Here is a 20,183-nt window from a genome sequence, read left to right as displayed (position 1 = left end):
TCCCCCTGAGGGGAAGAAGCAACCTACACAGGAGATAGATAATAACTGGCAATAGAAAGAAGTAACAGGTACCTAGCATGCTCTGGGATGCTGCATAATAGCACTTCACCCACCTCTAGTGCCAATAGGCCCTTCCTGTCACTTATTTATTATTCTCTGTATTACAACAGTGCCTAGAGGCCTTCACCGAGATTCCTATTCATAGGTTTTAAGGCCAGAAGGGGCTATTCTGATTACTTAGTCTGACCTCTTGCATAACACAAGCCAGAGACTCTCACCCACTGGGGCCCCATTGTGCCAGGACAGACTATGAGAGAGGCCCGGAAGAGCTTGCAAGCTAAAGAGACATGGTAGGCAAAGAGAGGGAGAATTATTATCACCATTTTAGAGATGGTGGCGGGGGGGAGGGGGACTGCAGCTCAGAGATTAACTGGTTTGCCCTGGCAAGGTCAGCCTTTGGCAGAGCAGAGGGCTGAAGTTAGCTCTCCGTGATGCCTGAACCACAAGACTACTTTGTCTTCCAGGGCGTTGCCCAGCTGTCTTCTCCTTGCCCCATTACGCAGTAGCACAGTGTGCGTCTCCCAAGCTGAATTCTTTTCTGGCACTGATCACCCTTCTGAACCCTTGTCTGCCTTCCCTGAGAATCCCGTCCCAGCTGTGAACGAATCTTGTCTAATGGGAGATGACTTGTGGTCTCCATCCCTTGTCCCAGAGGGTAAGGGAAATAAGCCAAATTAACTGGGAAAAAACCTCCCAAATGATGTAGTCATGCAGTTTGAGCAGAGTCATCTGGGAAATTACCTTAGCCATTCCATCTGCCTGGTTGCTTTCCTGCAACACACACGATGTCATGTGGCTGTGTTTATTGAGGCTCTGAGTTCCGGCATGGCATACTTTCCACTTCGACAGCGACTGTGCTCCTTGCAATGCAGAGCAGAACTAGAAATGACAAGCTGAGCCCTGCTGCTAAGGTGGCCTTCCTCTCCAAAACAGAAACCTTCGCTGCCACTCACAGGCTGAGCAGGTAATAGGACACAATCAGCCTTTCGGGGGAAATTTTTTTGTATCCCAGGAGCCACTTGGACAGTTGTTGTCTGGCAAAGATGGGTCAAGCCTGTTTGTTACCCACGATTCCCTATTCAACCAGGACAGCATCTTGAGCCACCAGCAAGGGGGCAAATGACTTTTGCAGGCAACTTCTCTGCTAAGTCCAGGCAAAGGGCAATATATAGTGAAAGAGATGGGGCTTCTCTCAGGTTTGGACTTAAAAGGAGATTTGTCAATCCTGAGACCTTTTTTTTTTGTCCAGAGAAAGCTGAGATTCCATAGGCCAGGTCAATGCTTCGGGGGATTGTTTGCATGTGTAGCTAGAATGTATGTAGCAATTTCTATTTAACAAACCATTACACAGTTTGTGTGATATTTAAATATGGGTCATGGCATAATGTATGTTCTGAGACCAAGATCTCAAGCGCATTGTACAATGGTACACAATTAGCCTGTGGAACTAGCTGTCACAAGACATGATGGTACTAGAATTTTGGATGGGAACTAAGCCCTCAAATTTCCCTAAGTGATGGGATTGTGGGAGGGGGTGGAACTCGTGATGGCAGGTTATCCTAGAACTGCAGGGTTTTTTTAAATCTTCCTCTGAAACAGCTGGGGTGGGCCACTGTGGCATGACCAGATATTGGCTGGCTTAGACAGGTGCTCTATCTAATCTGGCAATTTCTATGTTCCTGTGACCAGCAGGAAGATAAAAGCAGAGCAGGTCTGAGCCAGGGAGCACAGCACAGGGAGGAGCTGGGAAAGCAGGGGGGTGCGTTTAAAGCTGCCGGGCAGGACCAAGCTGAGTAACAGAGAACAGGAGAATTAAGAAAGTAGAGAAGCTCTGTGCAGGAAAAGATAGGAAAGTGGGACAGCATCTTCCATGGAGATTTCCCTGACTTCTCCTTCCATTTTTAGATATGAGTGAGAGGAAGTTTCTCTTTCCTCTCTCGTCACTTTTCTTTGCTATCCAATGGCAAATACAGACACAGCTATTGTCTAGGACCTGAAAAATGGTTCTGTAAGGTTCTGCTCTGATCCCTCAGAAAGGTGACAGCCCAGGGCCTAAAGGTGACATGGGGTAGGGCACAGAGTGTTTGATAGAAGCTGTCTTGCCATTGGCTTCCTAAGGCTGGCTTTGTTTTTCCCCAGCAAATCATGAAGTGATGATGAAAACAAGGAACTCTTTGGGAAATGCAACCACAGTCATTGACACAACTATATACGTGAGGGACAGCCCTGCATGTTCCCCTGGTCTAGGGAAGGATCAATGAAAGGGAAATAGGGGTCGGTGTCTAAAAACTTGCTTTCCTATTCCCCATCCAAGCTAACAGCTTCTGTTGCACATTCAAAGCAAAGAAGCCAAAACTGGAGAGTTTTCTCTCCATGGAAAATTGTGAACAAAGACTAAGGCCAGATGGTAGTGTGGCCGAGCAAATAGGACACCTGATTGGGAATCAGGATATGATAACAGTTCTTATCTTCCTTTGTTATGTGCTTGGAGATCTATGAATGAAAAATACTACAGAAGGGCTAAGTACTATTACTTAAAAATCGTAGCTAGGGAATAACTGCTCTGCATCTGATCCTTGAGACAGCAGCCACTTCCCTCCCTTTCCAGCTGCTAACATCAAATGGATGGGTAATAATTTCAAGGTATTATTGTGGGTCTAACCCTCTAGGTTCAGGGCCTGATTTTCAGGGAGGCAGGACATCTGCAGTTCCCACCCTGACTTCACCTGGAGTTGTAACTGCTCAGGGTTTCTGTAAATCAGGCCTTTTAGCAGAGGGGGCCACCTCTTTCCATCGAGCCACAATGATTTGGGGTCTGCATTGCTGCTGTGTCTCTCCATGGCAGTATCTGTGCCTCTTTTATGGGGCACCTCCATGCTTTCCTCCATTGCTTTCCTGTCCCCAGGAAGCCCCCAGATACTGCTGGTAAGGGAAATATTGGACATGCAGTCAAAGATGTCTCATCAGCAAGGCTGCCACACCCAGCAGGCTCCAAAATGCAGGCTGTAATTTAAAGATCCCCATTGCAGTGATATTCCCCTTCTTTTCCCCATCCCTTCCCCCCCAACTCCTGCTCTCCCTGTGCCTGGCAGAGGCAAAAGCAGAGGGGGTTCTATTCACAGCTATTGCCTTCTCTTTGCTTTTCAGTGACCGTGACTGTGCGTGAGGAGGTAGGTGTCTCTGCTCATTTCCCCTTTATCCAGGCGGCGTTTAGTTTCATTTGGAATTCTAGCTAGCTTGGGCCTTGTCTAAGCTTGGGATTGTCCCTGAGCCAGCAGACAATGAAGCTGTACTGGCCCAGGCTCTGAGTGTAGGCAAGGAAAGCAGCAATTTACACCAGTGGAGTTTTCCTTGGCTTCAAGGAGGGAACAGCAGAGCCAGGGCATTTGTCTGCACTGGGAGATTGAACCTTTGCAGCGACGCCAGGTGATGGTGGCCCACCAATTGCTGAACCCCAAGTGCAGACAAGGCCTTAGTCCTGGGGCATGGCTCAGCAAGGATTGCCTCTCTCCTGCTCCCTGAAGCCCTATTGCTTTGCTAGCAGTAATGAAGTGTTTACCCAACTTGCTAGTTTGCCCAGAGTTTACCCAGCTCACTACAACATGGCCTGCATCAAGCCACAGTAAAACCAATCGCCTTTCTCCCTGCTGGACAACTCCTGTTAACCTTCCAAATAACAATGTGAGCCACAGGTTTGTTTATATTGACTTTCACTTTCTCTTCCTGTCCCTGTGTTAATATATCACTTTGCACCAGACAAGAACTTCCCAATGCAATACACAATTTCATTGACTAAGTTGAACTATCCAGTGTCTGTGAAGAAACTCTCAAATTTGTTTCCCTGGAGCACCTCAGTGAGAAGATTTCATTACTATGCAACTGAAAACAGCTCCTGTTTGTGGGTAGGCTAATTGCTATGTAGCATAAGAAATACCACGGTGATGGGCACAGGATAAGGAGCTAATTAGAATAGAATTATAGAGCATAACATTAAACTCCTTCTTGATTTGCATATCAGGTCTGAGCACTACCAGACAGGCAAGGCACTAAGTCTGTATTGCGCATATGAACTTGCTTTTTGCTCAGTGTTCCAGTGTAAAACTCCAGTTGTCATGTCTGTGTTTTAATCGTCCCCGCAGAGCATTTTATGACATTGGACTGAGTTTCCGCTCTCTATTTGTCCTGTAGATAAACCCCACCAGTGGCATGTTTATGAACATTCTCACACTTCAGGAATACATGAAGGTAATGTTATGGATAGTTCCTTTCATGCGGCTTACAATCCTCTCTGATCGTTGGAGTGATTTCACAAGTATCCGCAGAAAGTTTGGAGGGCCAGAAGGAAGAGGAGTGTGCTATGCGATGCCTGTGATTTAAATTCCCTCTGTGACATTTCCTGGTAATCTGAAATCTGGGGAGCAGGCTTAATCCCTGTGTGCCCTAAACTCTCAAGAGCAGAGGATGAAAGCTACGGGCTGAGTGCAAAGTCTGTGACGTTTGTGCTTTGGATAAAGACCCGAGGACAGTTAGGGGCTGAATTATGAGATGCTGAGGGGACCCAAGCCCCGTGTCTTGCTGGTGGAAAATCTTCCCACTACCAGCCTCCTCGCTAGCCTGTGGTGTGGAGAGGAGCTATTCGACTTCCCCTCACCAGCTGCATAACATGCTGCAGTCTCCCTTTAGCAGTTTCACCCTGGTATCTTCACCTGCCAACAGGGCCGGCTCTCAGTTTTTTGCCACCCCAAGCTCCAAGAGCACAACTGCCCACGCTAAAAAAGATAAAAATGGATGGCTGGAATGCCACCCCTGGAATTGTGCCATCCCAGGCACGTGCTTGCTTTGCTGGTGCCTAGAGCTGGTCCTGCCTGCCAACACCAAATCTCTAGGGCCTCACAGGAAAAGACTGAGCCAAGTTCCCCACATTAAAGAGTCTGGGATTCCCCTAACGGTGTCATAGGGCCTTCCCTGCTCAGCTCTGAGTCCAGGGCACCAGGAATGAGCCTGTAGTGGTTAAAATGTGCCACGCAGATGTACCCACTAATGTCCTTCCTCTCTGCTCCAGGAGACCATCCTGGAGCTACTTGACCACAAGAACCTGGATCAGGATGTGCCCTATTTTGCTGATGTTGTAAGGTAAGTGGCAGGGTTTCGTGGCAGAACTAGATTCTGTGCCTGGGAATTTTAGGGACAAGTGGCTCCCTTCTATTTAACACAGATCTTTCGCTCAGAAGCCATCTGCAACTGCATCTCTCTGTCCTGTCCTGTCAGCCAAATGTAAAAGGCCCCACTTGGGAGGGTGCTCTTGTGGTGCTAATTCTTACCACACTTCCATAGACACCAAATTCTATCCAATGTCCATGGAAACTGGTCAATCTCTGTCTCTGGAATTTCTAACCTGCTTCCCAGGGAGCTTCTGTGCTCAGTCAGCTGTTCAGAATTCTTGAACCTGAATGCACAATTTATTGTTGGTAGTGCCAAGGGGCCAGATCAAGGATGAGGGCCCCACTGAGGCTGGCACTGCAAAAACATGTCACAGTCTCTGGGTCAGTAAATCTACGAAGATTTACTGAATCTTTACAGACAGGCCAAAACAAGCAGAATAGGCCTCTTTATTGGAACATTTCTACAGTCCAAGGGGCAAAGCCCCTAGGGTACGGTTTTGTGTTCAACAAACTGCTTGGCTCATTTGTGACTGCAGAATTGTTATTCTGTGACTCCATGTAACAGGCAGAAAAATACAGCTGAATTTTCAGATCCCAGATTTAAGTTCATAGCCCTGAGTATTAGAAAAATCATAGAAATGTAGGGGTGGTAGGGACCTCAAGAGGTCATCAAGTCCAGCCCCCTGCACTGAAGCAGTGTTATACCAATAAAATGAACACCAGCAGGATCTTATTAAAGGGAAAAAGGCAAAATACCACATTTATTGTGAATACAGAAAGAATCATAGTAAGCAGTTAGTTATAGTTATAACATTCCATTCAATCTCATATTTATTCACACATTCATTCATACAAACATACACACACAGGTTCTGCAAGGTTGTTATCATAGTTACCAGCCTTAGAGTTGCTCATGCCAAGCCACTGGCCAGGTGGCCTGGACATGAGGAGGGAGCAGGGCCTTGTCAGATGCTCATCTGATGCTCCTGGAAGTTGGTTTGCAGAATCAGACCCCAAAGTTCTCACTTTTTAGAGTCTCTTTTTATAGGAATTTCTTCCTATGCCAGTCTATGGGAATTGCTTCATCATGCTGTTGCTGAATCAATCAGCAGATAGCACATTCCTGACGGCTCCAAGATGTTATCTTGTTCTTTGGTTCTCCCATCCTTGAGGCTGTTGGGTGGATTCCAGTCTGCGCTCCGGGGGGGGGGGGGGGGGTCATCTGGTTATTTCCACTTGACGCCTTCTTCAGCCGATGGACACTGGATTCTTAGGCTGGCACCTCCCTGATCATTCAGTTATTATCCACACACATCCTCTCTCTATTTTAATCACAATTGTTAATACAACAAAAGGGTGGGGAGTCTCTGGGTGCTGTTTCTGTTGTTAGAGTATCGCTTTGAGTCTCTCTCTCTGTGAATTGCTTTGAGAACAGACTCTGTCTTAGAATGTACTAACACAATTAGCAGCTTGCAAGTTTCACACAAAGAGGGAGAGAAACAGTACCAAAAACCAAGAGACCTCTTAATTAGTAATACCCTGGAATTGAAACTCTGGGGAATCAAACTCATTTGTGATTTTAATACAGAACTTCTTTAATATGATCCAACAGCAGGACCAAGTAAACCTAGATCATCCAAGATAGGTGTGTCTGACCTCTTCTTAAAAACTTCCAAGGATGGGGATTCCACAACCTCCCTTGGAATCCAGTTTCAGAGCTTAACTAGACGTAGAAATCTCCCTTGCTGTAAAATTTAAATTTAACTTCTTGTCCTACGTTCAGTGGACCTGGAGAACAAAAGAATTGTTTTCTTAATAGCAGCCCTTAACATCTAATCCACTGATCAGATTGGATCGGGGAGTTGATTTTATCTAATCTATTGGTATGTGGGTTAGTGGGGGACAAAGATGGGTATCTTTGTGGAATGAATGGTTCAACAGGAATCTCAATGATCAGCAAATTGTTGCGATTTTCTGAGTTGTGGGATTCACCACATTTGGAGAAAAGTCCTTGGGGAAGAGACCTTGAGTTGACACTCCTGATTTACACTCAGGGAAATGAGCAAATAAAGTCCATTGAAATTGCTGGAGTCAAACTGTGTCTGCAAGAGGAGGAACCAAGCCCCCCATTTTCATAGACATGTGCAAAGTGCTAGAGAAATGCACAAGGAGATGGTGATGAGCCAGGTGCTCAGTGGGGCTGGGACAGAAAGACATTCATTACAATCCCACATCAAAGTGCAAGGCAAACTCCAAATACCTATTGTCTATTGATGGGGACTGAACATACTGGTTTAGTTGGTTGTCTAGGAAGGATTGGTTATAGTAGGTGGCTATTCAGTAAAGCAAGTACAGCGCAGTGCACTCACTTATAGGAGTTACTATGTGCAGAATGTCTGTACTGATGCAGTCAATGCAGCCACTCCAGAGGAGCTGGGGTAGGGACTGTGAAGCACAGGCCCAGTAGTGTTTGGAGAGAGTGCCATTTGCAGATGCAGTGCACCAGGCTGCAAGGCACTGGACAGGTGGAATCTGCTGCAAGCTCAGATATATCTGGCAACACCTAGTTTCACCTGAAACAGTGCAGTTCTTCAGCGTTAGACAGCACACTTCTTCCCTTGACTTGCTCCTCTTTTCATCATCAAGCCTCTCTTTCCTCCACAGCACAACAGAGGACCTAGCTGTATATATCTGTACAGACATCCCTCTGGAAGGCATTTCTGGAGGCTGTCCCAAAGTCAAAATCTATGAATTTGACAAACTTTATTGTCTATAAGGCCAAATAGAAGAATCTGAGGATAGTTAGATGCATCCTGAAGCCTAAACCCCCAGGGATTGTGTAATTGGTAAGCAAGACTGATATTGCGAACTTTCAGTCAAAAGAACATTTAACAATTAACAGAAATGATTGTTGCAAAGTCCTTAATATAAGTCATAAAGCTGCATTAAAGGGTTTCCCATCAGATTGGTTGCTTGTGATTCATAAACTTTACTCGCTATTGAAATGTCCTGTGATAATTTTGCAAATGAAACATTTGTGTTACACAAATCACAGTAACAACCCTGACGTTCTTCGCTCCAAACTTGACTTTACAGCTGAAATTTCTTAATAAACAACACAGGAGGTAGTGGAGGAGATTTGTAAAAGTCATTTGGGGGAAAAAAAAAACCTTTTGCAAGGTGAAAGTTTACTATGAGTGCTAATCAATCCGTGCCAAAGGCTATTGTATTTATTTCCCTTATTTATGTGACTCGGACGTACCACTGCAGAATTAGATGTAGCATTTGCCCTGGATCTGCAGTTGCTGATACTTTTCCCTTTCCAGGGGCAAGAACACCAAGACTCTGTCTCATGACCATTGAAATAGACCTGGGTAAAGAGTAGTCTACCAGCCTAGACTCATTTTGGGCATTAAAGGATAACCCAGCAGCTAGAAAAATTTCATTGCTACTATATTAGGCACATAGCTGTTAGTCATCTCCAAGGTGGATGTAGATGCTGAGTGTGGTGCAGTATTTCTATCTCATGTACTGTTTAACTGTTACAGGGGTCATGTGACTTCCTCTGTAGCCCTCTGGTTTGGGTATGTGCATCTGATATCACATGATGCTGGTTCAACTCCCACGTCTGCTTGTTAAGAGATTGGTACCTTAACCTCTTGCCCTCCGAGTGTTCCACTTTCACTATATATCAACTGGGGCAAAGGAAGCTCTCCAAGCCCTCTCTATAGTACAGGGGTTAAGGTGTTCACCTGAGGCATGCGTGCTCCTGGTTCAATTCCCCTAGGTGTTGTTTGAGACAGGAGGGGGTGCCTCAATCTCTTACCGTTCAAGCCTTCCACTTTAACAATATATTAACTGGGCCGAGCTAAGCTTTCAAGTCCCTCTATGGTATGGGGGTTAGGGTGCTCGCTTGGATTGCAGGTGACCCTGGTTCACATCCCCGCTTGGCAGGACAGGAGGGCCTCTGGTGGGCAGGTGAGAGGAGGCCCCTCCTAGCTGAGCAAGAGGCCCAGCCAGGGCCTCTTGCTCTTTTAATTAAAGAGGAAATGCTGCTCTACAGTAAAACCCCCTCTCACTCTTGTCCACCCTGATCAGGATACACGCCCAGGTTGTGGCAGACCCCAGGGCACTCCCCTGCTCTTTTGAGGGGTGTGAACTGGGGGCCGCCACCTCCTGGGAAGAGTCACTGGCGAACGATCCCTGTCCGAATCCCCTCTCCGGCCCAAGAAGACAACAGCCTCTTGAGAAAGAGAGAAGCTTCGGACAAGGATGGCCTACCCCAAAGGACGGTCGCCTAGGAGGCAGGAAATCCCTGTGCAAATTCCCGCTGAACAGGCAGCTGGGGTATTTGAACCAGGATCTCCCCTAACCCAGGCGAGTATCCTACTCACTGGACTAGAGAGTGAGGGTAGCCGTGAGGCTGGCCCAGAGCGCATTTATAGAATCATAGAATATCAGGGTTGGAAGGGACCCCAGAAGGTCATCTAGTCCAACCCCCTGCTCGAAGCAGGACCAATTCCCAGTTAAATCATCCCAGCCAGGGCTTTGTCAAGCCTGACCTTAAAAACCTCTAAGGAAGGAGATTCTACCACCTCCCTAGGTAACGCATTCCAGTGCTTCACCACCCTCATAGTGAAAAAGTTTTTCCTAATATACAATCTAAACCTCCCCCACTGCAACTTGAGACCATTACTCCTTCTTCTGTCATCTGCTACCATTGAGAACAGTCTAGAGCCATCCTCTTTGGAACCCCCTTTCAGGTAGTTGAAAGCAGCTATCAAATCCCCCCCTCATTCTTCTCTTCTGCAGGCTAAACAATCCCAGCTCCTTCAGCCTCTCCTCATAACTCATGTGTTCCAGACCCCTAATCATTTTTGTTTATGATTCGCTGGACTCTCTCCAATTTATCCACATCCTTCTTGTAGTGTGGGGCCCAAAACTGGACACAGTACTCCAGATGAGGCCTCACCAATGTCGAATAGAGGGGGACGATCACGTCCCTCCATCTGCTCGCTATGCCCCTACTTATACATCCCAAAATGCCATTGGCCTTCTTGGCAACAAGGGCACACTGCTGACTCATATCCAGCTTCTCATCCACTGTTACCCCTAGGTCCTTTTCCGCAGAACTGCTGCCTAGCCATTCGGCCCCTAGTCTGTAGCGGTGCATTGGATTCTTCCGTCCTAAGTGCAGGACCCTGCACTTATCCTTATTGAACCTCATCAGATTTCTTTTTGGCCCAATCCTCCAATTTGTCTAGATCCCTCTGTATCCTATCCCTCCCCTCCAGCATATCTACCACTCCTCCCAGTTTAGTATCATCCGCAAATTTGCTGAGAGTGCAATCCACACCATCCTCCAGATCATTTATGAAGATATTGAACAAAACCGGCCCCAGGACCGACCCCTGAGGCACTCCACTTGACACCGGCTGCCAACTAGACATGGAGCCATTGATCACCACCCATTGAGCCCGACAATCTATCCAGCTTTCTACCCACCTTATAGTGCATTCATCCAGCCCATACTTCCTTAACTTGCTGACAAGAATACTGTGGGAGACCGTGTCAAAAGCTTTGCTAAAGTCAAGAAACAATACATCCACTGCTTTCCCTTCATCCACAGAACCAGTAATCTCATCATAAAAGGCGATTAGATTGGTCAGGCATGACCTTCCCTTGGTGAATCCATGCTGGCTGTTCCTGATCGCTTTCCTCTCATGCAAGTGCTTCAGGATTGATTCTTTGAGGACCTGCTCCATGATTTTTCCAGGGACTGAGGTGAGGCTGACTGGCCTGTAGTTCCCAGGATCCTCCTTCTTCCCTTTTTTAAAGATTGGCACTACATTAGCCTTTTTCCAGACATCCGGGACTTCCCCCGTTCGCCACGAGTTTTCAAAGATAATGGCCAGTGGCTCTGCAATCACAGCCGCCAATTCCTTCAGCACTCTCGGATGCAACTCGTCCGGCCCCATGGACTTGTGCATGTCCAGCTTTTCTAAATAGTCCCTAGCCACCTCTATCTCCACAGAGGGCTGGCCATCTCTTCCCCATTTTGTGATGCCCAGCGCAGCAGTCTGGGAGCTGACCTTGTTAGTGAAATCAGAGGCAAAAAAAGCATTGAGTACATTAGCTTTTTCCACATCCTCTGTCACTAGGTTGCCTCCCTCATTCAGTAAGGGGCCCACACTTTCCTTGGCTTTCTTCTTGTTGCCAACATACCTGAAGAAACCCTTCTTGTTACTCTTGACATCTCTTGCTAGCTGTAGCTCCAGGTGCGATTTGGCCCTCCTGATATCATTCCTACATGTCTGAGCAATATTTTTATACTCTTCCCTGGTCATAATGTCCAACCTTCCACTTCTTGTAAGCTTCTTTTTTATGTTTAAGATCCGCTAGGATTTCACCATTAAGCCAAGCTGGTCGCCTGCCATATTTACTATTCTTTCGACTCAGCGGGATGGTTTGTCCCTGTAACCTCAACAGGGATTCCTTGAAATACAGCTAGCTCTCCTGGACTCCTTTCCCCTTCATGTTAGTCCCCCAGGGGATCCTGGCCATCCGTTCCCTGAGGGAGGCGAAGTCTGCTTTCCTGAAGTCCAGGGTCCGTATCCTGCTGCTTACCTTTCTTCCCTGCGTCAGGATCCTGAACTCAACCAACTCATGGTCACTGCCTCCCAGATTCCCATCCACTTTTGCTTCCCCCACTAATTCTACCCGGTTTGTGAGCAGCAGGTCAAGAAAAGCTCCCCCCTAGTTGGCTCCTCTAGCACTTGCGCCAGGAAATTGTCCCCTACGCTTTCCAAAAACTTCCTGGATTGTCTATGCACTGCTGTATTGCTCTCCCCTGTGTTAAATGCTCATCTCAAGCCCTTTTTAGCATCAGCAGACGTGGGAATTAAACCCACATGCCACACCTGGGGCCCAGCCACTGGACCACGGGAGGAGTGGTGCCTGTTGCTTTGCCTGAACAATAGTTAATTAATGTGGAACAGCTTCTATGGGCAAAAAAACAAGGGACGCCACAGATTCATTCCAGGACCACCGGCCAGCTCTTCTCAAGGCTTTTTGCAACAGACAAAGGGAGGATTAAAACCCACAGCGGCCACAAGCCAGACCAAAAGCATAACCACTGGACTACACAGGAAGCTGCTAAATTGGTTGGCCCAAATAATATTTCATTAAAGTGGAACAGCTTCATGGGCAAGAGAAAGGGAATCATGAGACCCCCCCCAACACCACCACCACTGGAGCTATAGAACCGCAGAACACAGACAGCCTGTAGGGCAGCGCTCGTCAAAGTCCCCCACAACCTTCCCAGCAGGATGAAGGGGGATTTGAACAAGCCAGCCTCCTCGCCCCTCTCTGAAGCCTAACCACGGAATCAGAGGGGGAGCCGCAGCCTTTAACTGGACTCAGGGCCCTTCAATTAAAGTGTAACAGCTTCAAGTGAGGGTGCTCCCGTCGCTGTAGCCCAGGACCCAATGATTAGGGCACTCACCCGGGAGGTAGGTGAGCCCTTTGCAAATCCCTGTGCTCGTCAGGCAGCGGGGAGAATTAAGAAGGTGAATGGCCATAATGCATCAGACCCATGGCCCAGCTAGCCCACTGTCCTGCTTTCCGACAGCGGCCAATGCCTGCTGCATCAAAGGCAGTGAACAGAAGAGGGCAACACTCAAGCCATCTATCCCATCGGGCCCCCCTCCCAGCAGCTGGCCATCAGCGGGCAAAGGACACCCGGACCACGGGTCTGCGTCCCTGACCGTCTTGGCTAATAGCCACGGATGGACCCATTCGCCACGCACTTTCTCAGTCTTTCTTTTCGAACCCACTTACAGTTTTGGCCCACCCCACCTCCACCGGCAACCACTTCCACAGGCTGAGTGTGCGTTGCGGGGCCAAGTACTGCCTTTGGTTTGGGTTAAAGCTGCTGCCTGCTCATTTCAGCGGGTGACCCCTGTTCTTGCGTTGCGTGAAGGGGTAAATAACACGTCCCGATTCCCGTTCCCCACCCCAGTCATGACTGGCTAGCCCTCTGTCAGATCCAACCTGAACCGTCTCTTTGCCCAGCTGAACCAGAAGCACGCTCCCCCCCACCAGCCTCCCTCACCGGCGAGGCCCCGAACCACGAGGTTAAAAGTTACACGAGGGGGCCTCCGCCTCCGTCCCCTGGGCTGTTTTGTGGGGCGTTGGGCCAGTCCCTAACCAGCTCACGCTAAGTCACCGGAGGGGTTCCTGGCCGTGGCTGGCAAGCAGAGGGCTGTACCTGGGAGGGGAAGACGCTGGGTCGATTTCCTTCTCCCCGCCTGATGAGCTGCAGGGAGTTGAAGAGGGCTCTGCAGTCTCTCAAGCATGAGCCCCAATACTGAAGTAAAGAACCGCCTTAGGAGGCTTGCTCGTTGTAGCTTGTCGGGGCCTGTGCCACTTCCATGAAGTGGTAACTGGCCAGCCTTGCAACATGAATCCCTCTGTAGTCCAGTGGTTTGGGCACTTACCCAGTGCGTGGGTGATGCTGGTTCAACTCCTCCCCCAGCTTGCTGAGGAAGGACTTAAACAGCCATCTCCCTGGTCTCAAGTGGATATCCAGCTTCTGGACTAAGAGGGATTCTCCTGGGGCGTGTGGGCCCCTGTGCCTTTCTTTTTCTGCTGAAGCTGTTCCACTTTTACATGACATATTCATGGGGCCAGGAGTCCCCCCAGCAGCCTGCTGTAGTCTGGGGGGTGTGGTGTGCACCCAGCATGTGGGAGGCTGTGGGTTCAAAGCCCCCTTCTTCTTGCTGAGAAGGGATTTGAACTTTGATCTCCTGCCTCTCAGGTGAATGGCCTAAGTGCTGGGCTTGGAGGTTTTCCCATGTGGGGGCTCTCTTGGTCTTTTCTGTTGTGGGAGAGCTGCGTTCCGTCACATATTCACTGGGGCAAAGACAAAGTAGGCAGGCCTGGGTAGGCTAGTGGCTTGGCAAACTGCCCAGCACATGGGAGCTTGGGGTTCAAATCCCTTTCTCAAAGAAGGAGATCAGGTTGGTTTGGCACAATCCATCTTTTGTAAAACCATGTTGTATTTTGTCCCATTTACCATTGACTTCAATGTCCTTAACTACCTTCTCCTTCAAATTTTTTTCCAAGACCTTGCATACGACACATGTCAAACTAACAGGCCTATAATTACCCAGATCACTTTTTTTCCCTTTCTTAAAAATAGGAAGTATATTAGCAATTCTTCAGTCATACGGTACAAATCCCTTGTCCTCGTCAGGCAGAGGGGTGAGGTAAGAAGGTGAATGGCCATAATGCATCAGACCCATGGCCCAGCTAGCCCACTGTCCTGCTTTCCGACGGCGGCCAACGCCGGCTGCTTCAAAGGCAGTGAACAGAAGAAGGCAACTCTCAAGCGATCCGTCCCATCGGGCCCCCCTCCCAGCAGCTGGCCGTCAGCGGGCGAAGGACGCCCGGACCACGAGGCTGCGTCCCTGACCGTCTTGGCTAATAGCCACAGATGGACCCATTCGCCACGCACTTTCTCAGTCTTTCTTTTCGAACCCACTTACAGTTTTGGCCCACCCCACCTCCACCGGCAACCACTTCCACAGGCTGAGCGTGCGTTGCGGGGCCAAGTACTGCCTTTGGTTTGGGTTAAAGCTGCTGCCTGCTCATTTCAGCGGGTGACCCCTGTTCTTGCGTTGCGTGAAGGGGTAAATAACACGTCCCGATTCCCGTTCCCCACCCCAGTCATGACTGGCTAGCCCTCTGTCAGAGCCAACCTGAACCGTCTCTTTGCCCAGCTGAACCTGATGCACGCTCCCCCCCACCAGTCTCCCTCACAGGCGAGGCCCCGAACCTCGAGGTTAAAAGTTACACGAGGGGGCTTCCGCCTCTGTCCCCTGGGCTGTTTTGTGGGGCTTTGGGCTGGTCCCTAACCAGCTCACGCTAAGTCCCCTGAGGGGTTCCTGGCCGTGGCTGGCAAGCAGAGGGCGGTACCTGGGAGGGGAAGATGCTGGGTCGATTTCCTTCTCCTCGCCTGATGAGCTGCGGGGAGTTGAAGAGGGCTCTGCAGTCTCTCAAGCGTGAGCCCCAATACTGAAGAAGTAAAGAACCGCCTGAGGAGGCTTGCTCGTTGTAGCTTGTCGGGCCTGTGCCACTTCCATGAAGTGGTAACTGGCCAGCCTTGCAACATGAATCCCTCTGTAGTCCAGTGGTTTAGGCACTTACCCAGTGCATGGGTGATGCTGGTTCAACTCCTCCCACAGCTTGCTGAGGAAGGACTTAAACAGCCATCTCCCTGGTCTCAAGTGAATATCCAGCTTCTAGACTAAGAGGGATTCTCCTGGGGCACGTGGGCCCCTGTGCCTTTCTTTTTCTGCTGAAGCTGTTCCACTTTTACATGACATATTCATGGGGCCAGGAGTCCCCCCGCAGCCTGCTGTAGTCTGGGGGGTGTGGTGTGCGCCCAGTGTGTGGGAGGCTGTGGGTTCAAAGCCCCTTTCTTCTTGCTGAGAAGGGATTTGGACTTTGATCTCCTGCCTCTCAGGCGAATGGCCTAAGTTCTGGGCTCGGAGGTTTTCCTATGTGGGGGCTCTCTCTGTCTTTTCTGTTGTGGGAGGGCCGCGTTCAGTTACATATTGATTGGGGCAAAGGCAAGGCAGGCAGGCCTGGGTAGTCTAGTGGCTTGGCAAGCTGCCCAGCATGTGGGAGCTTGGGGTTCAAATCCCCTTCTTTCTTTCTTTCTTTCTTTCTTTCTTTCTTCTTCTTGAAGAGAAGGGGCTTGAGCCTTGATGACTTATCTCTCAACTGAAAGGCCTAAGTGCCTGGTGAGTGGGATGTGGGGGATCCCTCAGTCTCTTCTATTGAAGGCAGGCCACTTGCAGTAAATATTACATGAGAATTGGGAACCCCACTCACCAGTATTCCCTGTGTAGTCCTGCGGTTGGGCTCCGTGCCCCTGAAGCAGTGAGCTGCTGGTTCAAATCCCTTTTCTGTTTGTTGAGATCAAGGCTTGGGTCCTTAACCTCTTGCCCCGCGAGCGTTCCGCTTTCACTATGTATTAACTGGGGCAAAGGAAGCTTTCTAAGCCCTCTATGGTATGGGGGTTAAGGTGTTGGCCTGCCGTGTGCGTGCTTCCCGGTTCAACTCCCCTGGGTGCCGTTTGAGACGGCCGGGGGTGCCTCAATCTTTTACCGCTCAAGCCTTCCACTTTAACTATATATTAACCGGGGCAAGCTAAGCTCTCAAGTCCCTCTACGGTACGGGGGTTAGGGCGCTCGCTTGGATTGCAGGTGACCCTGGTTCACATCCCCGCTCGGTGGGATAGGAGGGCGTCTGGCGGGTGAGAGGAGGCCCCTCCTAGCTGAGCAAGAGGCCCGACACAGGGCCTCTTGCTCTTTTAATTAAAGAGGCAATGCTGCGCTACAGTAAAACCCCCCTCTCACTCTTGTCCACCCTGATCAGGATACACGCCCAGGTTGTGGCAGACCCCAGGGCACTCCCCTGCTCTTTTGAGGGGTGTGAACTGGGGGCCGCCACCTCCTGGGGAGAGTCGCTGGCGAGCGATCCCTGTCCGAATCCCCTCTCCGGCCCAAGAAGACAACGGCCTCTTGAGAAAGAGAGGGGCTTCGGACAAGGATGGCCCACCCAAAGGACGGTCGCCTAGGAGGCAGGAAATCCCTGTGCAAATCCCTGCTGAACAGGCAGCTGGGGGATTTGAACCAGGATCTCCCACAACCCAGGCGAGTATCCTAACCACTGGACTAGAGAGTGAGGGTAGCCATGAGGCTGGCCCAGAGCCCATTTAACTAAAGTGGAACAGCTTCAACAGGCAAGAAGGAGGTGGGCAACCCCCTCGCTAATAGAGAAAGATCCAGGGGAGATTCAAACCCACATCTCATGCACCCCAGGCACACACTGTGACCATCAGCCTACCAAGGGAGTTGTGGTAAAGAGAGGCCCAAATTCCATTTAATTCAAGTGGAACAGCTTTGAAAGGCAAGAAAGGAGGCACCCCCAGAAAGACAGCCACACACACACACACCAAGGGGGATTTGAACTCACATCTTCCCCACCCAAAGCACACAGTCTAACCATCAGCCCACAGAGGGAACTGGGTCAGCCTGTGGCCCAAATACCATTTAATTAAAGTGGAACAGCTTCCACAGGCAAGAGAGAAGCAGCCCCCCTCCGGCAGTACCCAAAGACCGACGAGGCCTGTGTTAAACGCTCATCTCAAGCTCTTTTCAGCATCAGCAGATCTGGGGAATTGAACCCACAGCACCCACATGGAGCCCAACCACTGGACCACGGAAGGAGCAGTGCTGGGCGCTTTGCCTGAACAATAGTTAATTAACGTGGAACACCTTCTTCGGGCCAAAAAGCAAGGGACGCCGCAGATTCAATCCAGGACCACCAGCCATCTCATCAGTTTTTGCAACGGACAAAGGGAGGATTTGAACCCACAGTGCCCACAAGCCAGACCAGTAGCGTAACCCCTGGACAACACAGGAAGCTGCTGAACTAGCTGGCCCAAATAATATTTCATTAAAGTTGAACAGTTTCACAGGCAAGAGGAAGGGATCCCGAGACCCCCATCACTAGATTTACGGAACCACAGAACACAGACAGCCTGTAGGGCAGCGCTCGTCAAACCCCCCCACAACCTTCCCAGCAGGATGAAGGGGGATTTGAACAAGCCAGCCTCCTACCCCCACTCTGAAGTCTAACCACGGAATCAGAGAGGGAGCCGCAGCCTTTAACTGGGCTCAGGGCCCTTCAATTAAAGTGTAACAGCTTCAATTGAGGGTGCTCCCGTCACTGTAGCCCAGGACCCAATGATTAGGGCCCTCACCCGGGAGGTAGGTGAGCCCTTCGCAAATCCCTTGTGCTCATCCAGCAGAGGGGTGAGTTAGAAGGTGAATGGCCATAATGCATCAGACCCATGGCCCAGCTAGCCCACTGTCCTGCTTTCCGACAGCGGCCAATGCCTGCTGCATCAAAGGCAGTGAACAGAAGAAGGCAACTCTCAAGCGATCCGTCCCGTCGGGCCCCCCCCCCCCCCAGCAGCTGGCCGTCAGCGGGCGAAGGACACCCGGACCACGGGTCTGCGTCCCTGACCGTCTTGGCTAATAGCCACAGATGGACCCATTCGCCACGCACTTTCTCAGTCTTTCTATTCGAACCCACTTACAGTTTTGGCCCACCCCACCTCCACCGGCAACCACTTCCACAGGCTGAGTGTGCGTTGCGGGGCCAAGTACTGCCTTTGGTTTGGGTTAAAACTGCTGCCTGCTCATTTCAGCGGGTGACCCCTGTTCTTGCGTTGCGTGAAGGGGTAAATAACACGTCCCGATTCCCGTTCCCCACCCCAGTCATGACTGGCTAGCCCTCTGTCAGATCCAACCTGAACCGTCTCTTTGCCCAGCTGAACCAGAAGCACGCTCTCCCCCCCCAACCTCCCTCACCGGCGAGGCCCCGAACCACTAGGTTAAAAGTTACACAAGGGGGCCTCCGCCTCTGTCTCCTGGGCTGTTTTGTGGGGCGTTCGGCCAGTCCCTAACCAGCTCACGCTAAATGGTCCCTAACCAGCTCACGCTAAGTCCCCTGAGGGGTTCCTGGCCGTGGCTGGCAAGCAGAGGGCGGTACTTGGGAGGAGAAGACGCTGGGTCGATTTCCTTCTCCCCGCCTGATGGGCGCCGGGGAGTTGAAGAGGGCTCTGCAGTCTCTCAAGCGTGAGCTCCAATACTGAAGAAGTAAAGAACCGCCTGAGGAGACTTCCTCGTTGTAGCTTGTCGGGCCTGTGCCACTTCCATGAAGTGGTAACGGGCCAGCCTTGCAACATGAATCCCTCTGTAGTCCAGTGGTTTGGGTGCTTACCCAGTGTGTGGGTGATGCTGGTTCAACTCCTCCCCCAGCTTGCTGAGGAAGGACTTAAACAAACAGCCATCTCCCTGCTCTCAAGCAAGTATCCAGCTTCTGGACTAAGAGGGATTCTCCTGGGGCGCTTGGGCCCCTATCTCTTTTTTTTCCTGCTGAAGCTGTTCCACTTACATGTCATATTCATGGGGCCAGCAGCTCACCTAGCAGCCCACTGTAGTCTGATGGGTGTGGTGTGCGCCTAGCAAGTGGGAGGCTGTGGGTTCAAAGCTCCTTTCTTCTTGCTGAGAAGGGGTCTGAACTCCCTCTCAGGCGAATTGCCTAAGTGCTAGGCTCGGAGGTTTTCCCCTGTGGGGGCTCTCTCGGTCTTTTCTGTTGCAGGAGGGCTACATTCGGTTACATTATTCACTGGGGCAAAAGCAGAGCCACCAGAGTTGGGTGGTCCAGTGGTTGGACTCTGTGACTTGCATGTGGGAGGTTGGTGGTTCCCATCCCCCTTTTGCTTCTTCTTCTTCTTAAAGAGAAGGGAGTTGAGCACTTGCCTCTCAACCAAATGGCCTAAGTGTCTGCCTAGGAAGTAGTGGGATGTGGGCTCTCCCTCAGGCTTTTCTGTTGCAGGTTGGCCGTTTTCAGTGCATATTACATGAGAATTGGGAAAGCAGCTCCCTGTGACTCCCTGAATAGTCCTGGGGTTGTGCTGTGTGCCCTGGAAGCAGTAAGCTGCTGGTTCAAGCCCCCTCTCTGTTTGTTGAGATCAAGGCTTGGGAGCTTAATCTCTTGCCCCGCCAGTGTTCCACTTTCACTATATATTAACCGGGGCAAAGGCAGCCCCCCAAGCCCTCTATGGTACAGGGGTTAAGGTGCTCACCTGCTGTGTGTGTGCTCCTGGTTCAACTCCCCTGGGCATCACTTGAGATGGGAGCCTCAATTTCTTACCACTCCAGCCTTCCACTTTAACTATATATTAACCGGGGCAAAGAAAAGTCTCCAAGCCCTCTATGGTATGGGGGTTAGGGTGCTTGCTTGGATTGCAGGTGACCCTGGTTCAACTCCCCTGGGTGTCACTTGAGATGGCACAGGGAGCCTCAATTTCTTACTGCT

This window comes from Lepidochelys kempii, chromosome 22 (assembly GCF_965140285.1).
Source record: "Lepidochelys kempii isolate rLepKem1 chromosome 22, rLepKem1.hap1, whole genome shotgun sequence".
Taxonomy (NCBI): domain Eukaryota; kingdom Metazoa; phylum Chordata; order Testudines; family Cheloniidae; genus Lepidochelys; species Lepidochelys kempii.
The sequence above is the reverse complement of the archived record's forward strand: the minus strand, read 5'-3'. Positions refer to the sequence as shown.